Here is a 7,658-nt window from a genome sequence, read left to right as displayed (position 1 = left end):
TAGCCCCTATAACTGAGTCCCACACTCCTGGACAATTCAACTCCTCAAATCCAAAAGATTGAATGCAAGAGACAATGGGTGGATCTTGTCTCCAGTTTCCTTCAATGGGTGACTGACCCCACGAACAACCATCTCTTTCAAGGGGGACAAAACCACACTGATGACCAGTTCAGGACACAACCCCAGTAGAAGTGGTGCTTCGACTTTTGGTATTAATGTTTGATGGCAGAGCCAACCTCTGACTGGCTCTTGACAAGACTGCATACAAACTGAAGCTCCTTATTTTATGCTGTAAAAACAGGAAATAATTTTGCTTAAACTTCTCACATCTTTTCTTCCCAGACTCCAGTTGAATTGAGTTTTTAGAATGTTTAGCTAATTTTATTTTTATACACACTCAAAAGTGGGGATAGCTTTAACTCTAATCTGTTTTATGTCCTCAGATGTTTAGAACAATTAATATTATGAAAACAATAGCACATAGCCCCAGGGGTAGCTGTGCATAGAAAATGACACATTGGTATAATTTCCCCAATAAATGGCTTATCATTTTTGTCAGCAAATGTGGCTCATGCATAATTGGCAAAATTGCACAACTACTTTTGCAAAGAATCCACATTGGGGTGTCAAAAATAACTGATCCCAGTGTGATTTCTCAAATATCAAAAGTGATTGATGGGCATCTGCAAACTAAAATAATGGTTTTGAGTTCCCACAGGAAAAACAATGCTATTCTTGGGATGGAGAGGCCAGAATTATGGTGCTGCATTAGGCAGCAACCAGTATGTAAATTTAGGTGATTCACATTGTCTGTCCAGATGCTGGTCTGGGAACTCGTCTATAGAGTGAGGCTCTCCAAGGTCCAGTGTGACTTTGATTTCTGTAATTCGATTGGCTATGAAGAAGCCTTGCAGGGAACATATGGCCTTAAATATGCGCAAAAGGAACAAGGGACAAGATTGGTGTTGTATTAAGAAAGGTTTTAGGCAGTAGCTGATTTAAAAAAAAAAATGGGACAATGATGATCTTCATTAACTATCTGGAATGTTCAAGTGGACAGTCCCAAATCTATACAAGGATTGTGTAATTTCCCACCTATCTTTGACTCCATCAAAGCAAGTAAACATGAGCGGATCTGCAGAAACAAGAAAGAAGTCTCAGCACTTGGGATAATTAGGGTCACACTTTCACTGGCACTCTCATGTATTTGACCCACTGTACTCTCTCCCGTACTCACGGCAGGATCATTTCAGATTGGACAACTATGGGATACATTTCTCAGGATGATTCATAATCACTCAGTGTCTACCCCTGGAGAAGGCACAAGATCCTAAGCCAGTGGTTCTCAAAGTGTGTGCCAGGGTGCACTGGTGCGCCCTATGGTATTCCAGAGAAATATGTGCCTGTTGAGGACCAAAAAATCAAAAGGGTTTCTGGAGTTTAGATTTTGGGGGACAGAGGTGTGGGGAATTGGCTGTAAACTGACAGTCTGCCCAACCCCCCACCTCACTTGCCTAATTAGGTTGCAAAAGGCTGTTAAGCTGTGGTGCTGGATTGTTTACACTACCCCCCATGTTCCCCAGAAAGACTGGAGGCAAGTTTCTTCTATCCTTTGATTGGTGTAAAGTTAAGATTATATGTATGTTGGAAGTTTTCTGCACTCAACACAATTAAGAGTAAAAAGAGAGAAATTCTTCAATGTAGTGATGAAGAAATGAGAGTTTGCCTTTCAAATATATGCCCAAACATGAAGAAATCGCTGGGACACATCAGTCTCTAGTTTCTCATAAACACAAGAATGAAAAAACTTAACACATTCACACTGGGACCTGCTGAATTTACTAAATCTTATTAAGAATGTATCTGTATATATAAAAAGATAACTTTTTTGTTGTTTTTTTTTAAAATTTTTTAACCCCTCTTTTTTACGAATCTAAAAAGCATAACTCAAAATATGTTTTTTAATGTCAGAATAAATTTTGTCATATTTATTTTGTTTAATTACCATAAAAGCACGATTGGACTTTATATATTTTTTCTTTAATATTTGACTTAATTATTATAACATATTTCTCAGAAATTTGTATATAGTGTGCCTACAATTATTTGTAGAATTTTAAATGCACCCCAACTTCAAAAAGTTTGAGAACCACTGTCCTAAGCTAAGGAAACAGTGTCTTTCTAGGTAGCTCTAGATAGGGATCTGCTGAGTGATATTCACTTGTAGACACTGGGCAGCAGTCCTGCCAACGGTCTGCATGCTTCCTCCAGGTCTCACTTGATAACTTACTATTGGGCCCTGACTGGTTTGCTCAGTGGTATAGCATCAGCCTAGTGTATGAATATCCTAGGTTTGAGTCCTGGTCAGGGCACACAGGAGAAGCACCCATCTGCTTCTACACCCCTCCCCCTCTTGCAGCCATGACTTGATTGAAGCAAGTTAACACTGGGCACTGAGGATGGCTCCATGACCTCTGCCTCAGGGGCTAAGAAGAGCTCAGTAGCTGAGCAATGGTGCAATGCCCCAGATGGGCAGAGCATCACCCCCTAGTGGCCTTACCAGGTGGATCCTGGTCTGAGTGCACATGGGAGTCTGTCTCTGCCTCCTATCCTCTCACTGAATAAAAAAAATAATAATTATTGTTGGCAAAACCTAAAGTCAGCTTGGCCCAGTGGTGATGTGGCAATAGCTGAGTGTTCATCTGTGGTGTCTAGTAGCAAACTCAGGTTTGAGTTTCAGAAATGTTTGTAATAGATGAAAGTCGCAGTGACTCCATTAAAACTGGGATCTAACAGAAGGCATCATTTTAGAGGATTTTTCAGTGGGGCCAAGCAGAGCTGAGTACAAAAAACAAAGAGGCAGCTTGGTGAAAATAAAACTCAATTATTTTATCCCTCATATATCGAATGTTTTCTTTTAGGCCCAGCCAGTGAGTGACCTAGAAATTTATGGCTAAGAAAGTGATATTTCAGCATGTTTCTGAGTAAAGCAATTTCCTGTAAATATTATCGTCAAACATAAATATTATGCTAAACATGACACAAACGCCAATCAGGTACAGAAAGCCTATCCTAAGTGAGCTTCCAGGGAAGCTGAGTCTATAGATAACCAGCACACGTAGTGACAGGGGTGGGGGTGTTTGAAGAGCAGGAACCGTGACAGGATGGGGGAGCCTGTCAGGACTTCCACAGGATGTTGCACAGGACACTGTGAGCACAGCTCAGTCAGGAACCAGGTTGGAAGGGCAGACTGGAGCCAGTGCCCATTTGGGTTGTTTTCTTGTCACAGGCTGCGATAGCGTTAACCTTTGTAAAACTGACATTGACTCACATAACAATGTTGAGCTGTTGGAGGCCCCTGGTGGTCAGTAGGTTCCCAGGGGACCATATCCCAGCCAGCCTGTCTTTTGAAACTTTTCAGCTATTTATCGAACAGCTCTTACATAAAAAAGCTCTACAAGGCATTACAAAAAAATTCTAGAATTACTTTAAGTATCTTGAAGTGTGGAGACAATTAATTATAAGTGTCTTAAGACAGATGCAAGGACAGAGAAAATCAATGCTGAGGAGACAGCTGATGATTGTCACTATCTGCCTCTGATAGAACTCTGAACTAGACAGCGAAGGCTGGACCTGAATTTGATAAAATGATTGTAGGTGACATTCACTGGTTAGGATCACTCCCTGTCTATTTTCTAATTGGCTTAAGCCAGTTAGCATAACCTGTCCACTTGGCCATAATGGCTTGTCTAGGAACGAGAAAGTGTCCACTGGGCTGATGTGACATAAAGATATTTCTTTTGGTTCCTGGGAAAGCAGTTACCTGGGGGCATGTTTCCTTTCTGTTAAATGTGAACAAGAAAACATGCAGCCGTTAGAGGCCTCTGGCAGCCATCTTGGGACCCGGAGGAGAAGAGGCTTCAGAATTAAGGCTGAGAGGTGAGTGACAGGCTGAGCCCGGCCGGAACTTGCTGCGGGACTTCTCATTCACCTCGTAGTGCCGCTCGCATGTAGTTCTCTGTTACCTACAACAGATGAAAGAGCGCAAACTTACTAAAACGCCGGTTTTAAATTAAGAAAAAACATCACATTTAATGGAGAAACATTCAGAACGTTCTCATTAAAGTCAGAAACAAGAAAAGATTGCCAAGGTGCCTCCTATAATTCAATATTGTTGTACACTGCATTAGCCAATGAAGTATGACAGATAATGAGAAATGATTTTTGGAAAGGAAGACTTACAGATATTATTATTTATAAATCAGGCTATTTTCTATTTGGAAAACTTAAAATAGTCAATCAGAAAACTATTGTAAGAATGTTCAGAAATATGCCTGAAAATCAAATAGAGGGAAAAAAATCTGTAATTCTTCTACATATCAGTAATAGCCAGTTATAAAATATAATAAAAAATGAGTTTGCTCACAATTGTAACAAATAATATATAGAAATCATACTTAAAAATAACCGGATTTAACAAAAGGCAGATATTTTAGAAATATATTTGAATAACCCACAATGTTAGTGGGTAGGCAGCACACTCAGATATTGCTGTCAATTTTAACAAAAATGGTATATTCATTTTCGGAACTCAGTGAGACAATGATTACCAAAAGCTTCCACAACCTAAAAGCACTTTATTTTCTAGCCTTTATTTGTCTAGTAATTTCTCTGAAGGAAATTGCTTTGATCTGTTGAAAGATTTAGTTCCAAGGATGTTCATAGAACTATCTTTTATAAATACAGGAAATCATTACAATGTAGCACAAAAGGATTAGGTAAATTCATTCTGGTATATTGTATTCATACACAATGGGCTAGTTTGCAATTACTGAAAACATGTAGTAAAAGGATATTTATTGGTGGAAAAAGATATAGATGATACAGTAATTGAAAAAGCAGATGACTAAGCACTACGTCCAATGTAACCTCATTTTATAACAGAGGTGACATCCAGTGGGTAGGGATGGGGAGGAAAGGACTGGACTAGATGTTCCACGGATTGGCACGTGGCACTGAGGCATATGTGAGTCTCTACAAGGTGGCAGTTCTGAAAGGAAGGATGTGCAGAGAGACGACAGAAAGGAAGTGCTCCTTGCTTCTGTTATGGAACTCTTCTCCCGGGGCTTCCTATATGATCAAACACACTAGTTCCTTCCTTTTTTTTTTCCTTTTTGGTGACAGAGACAGAGAGACAGACAGAGAGAGGGACAGAGAGACAGACAGACAGAAAGGGAGAGAGAAGCATCAATTCTTCATTGCGGCTCCTTAATTCAATGATTGCTTTCTCATATGTGCCTTGATGGGGGGGGGTGTTCACCAGAGTGAGTGACCCCTTGCTCAAGCCAGTGACCTTGGGCTCAAGCAAGCAACCTTGGGCTTCAAGCCAGCAACCTTTGGGCCTAAGCCAGTGACCTTTAGGCTCAAGGCAGCGATCATGGGGTCATGTCTCTGATCCCGCACTCAAGCCAACAACCTCAGGGTTTTGAAGCTGGGACAAATTGCATCCCAGTCCAAATCTCTATCCACTGCACCACCACCTGGTCAGGCACTAGTTTCTTCACTTTGAGAGACATTCTTCTGTCTTTTCATGCTTTTTGACTTTCTATGTTTGTTTATGTGAATTAGACAAAATAGCTTCTCTTTCAGTGTTGGAAACGTGGCCTCACAGGGAAGTGGCGTCTGAGCCGACTACATATGCAGGGTGGTTTGGAAGTTGGTTGGAAGCCAGTGGCTGCTTAAAGCATCTGGGCACTGGCTTATGGAGCTGGCGCACCTGCATGGAACCCTCACCACCCTATGGAGGTGGGACGGGGTGGAAACAATGCTCTCACGGCGCTTCTAACCCCGGACACTCCTGCAGCGCTGGAAGGCTCCTTTGGCTTCCCAGTCTCTTCTCTTGTTTGCTGTCAGCAACTGTTCATTCAGTGCTCAGTTGTCTTGCAGGAGTAATTGCTACCTACATACATGTATTTTTTATTTTGCTCATGAAAGCAAGTTCAGCATTCTCCTACGCCACTGCCATCTTGGACCTCCAATCAACATTGGTGTTACGGTCAATGTCTTCTGTGAACCTGAAGTCCACAGGGAAAGGAGAGCAAGTTAACTGCAGGACCCTTCCACAAGAAGCACATGTCTGTGTTTCTAATGCAGCAGGGAAGCAGGAAGGCTTGGCCTTAGTCTGGGGACAAAGCAGATGGTTTTGTATAGGGCAGTCTTTAGGTTGGTGACTATCTCTACACTCCAGGAAAAATAATTGCACTTTAGCTAGGCCTTTCTTGATTAATTCTAGTAGAGGGGATTTTGGTGGCATGCTGGTTAATGGGGCAACCTGTTGATTGAGTCTGAGCTTCCTTCATATGACAATGCTGAGCTGGCCACTAGCCAGGTGGAGTTAGTGCCTCTCTCTGCTTTCCTTTAAGATTTATCATCTACTGAGCAAATATTGACTTCTTGACTGAACTTGTAATGTCACTTGCCAACAGAATCAATATTTGTTTGATTACATATCTGGTGACTGAGTGCAGGGAAGTGCACTGTCTGTCCATCAGCTGGAAAACCTGTTATGGGAACTTCCTTTTCTTATTTTTTTCTTAATGGGAATAGTGTATTTTCATTGTTTATATACAAAATATCATTTCAATGTGAAATCAGATTTATTTAGATATTTGACAGTTTTTCTTATAACATCTTTCAAATCCCATGTGTATTATATCACAACACATTTTTTTTAAAGTTTATTGAGGGATAGTTGACAAATAGGATTGTATATAAAATGTATAATGTTATGTGATATTCACATGCATTGTAGAACGTTTGCCAAGATTGAGATAATTAACACATTCATCACCTCCACAGTTAACTCTTTGAGTGTGTGCTGAAAATACTTAAGATCTACTCTCAGCAACTTTCAAACATACCGTACTGTAATATTAACTGTAGTCACCATGCTGTACATGTTAAATCCTCAGAATTTCTCTTCCTAGAACTGAAAATTTTTACTCTTTGACTTACATCGCCCCATTTTTCCTTCTGCTCAGCCTCTGGTAACCATTATTTTATTCTCTGTTTCCATGAAATCAGCTTTTTTTTTTAGATTCCATGTACAAGTGAAATCATATAGTATTATCTTTTTTTGTCTGGTTTATTTCACTTAGCATAATACATTCTAGGTCCATCCATGTTGTTGTGAATAGTGGGATTTCCTTCTTTATTATAACTGAATAATATTCATATATATATATGTATATATATTCGTCCATTCATCTGTTGATGGTCACTTAGATTGTTTCTATGTCTTGGTTATTATAATCAATGTTTCAATAACATGATGAACATGTGGTGCAGATATTTCTTTGAGATACTGATTTTATTTCCTCTGGATATATACCCAAGAAGGGGATTGCTGGATCATATGGTAGTTCTATTTTTGATTTTTTGAGGCACCTCCATCCTGGTTTGCATAGTGGCTGCACATAGTGGATACATTCTTATCAACAGTGTATAAGGGTTCCCTTTTCTCCAGTCCTTCCCAATACTTGTTATCTCTTGTCTTCTTTCTTTCTTTCTTTCTTTCTTTCTTTCTTTCTTTCTTTCTCCTTCCTTCTTTCCTTCCTTCCTTCCTTCCTTCCTTCCTTCCTTCCTTCCTTCCTTCCTTC

Source organism: Saccopteryx bilineata, chromosome 6 (assembly GCF_036850765.1).
Source record: "Saccopteryx bilineata isolate mSacBil1 chromosome 6, mSacBil1_pri_phased_curated, whole genome shotgun sequence".
Taxonomy (NCBI): domain Eukaryota; kingdom Metazoa; phylum Chordata; class Mammalia; order Chiroptera; family Emballonuridae; genus Saccopteryx; species Saccopteryx bilineata.
Note: the sequence above shows the minus strand (reverse complement) of the source record.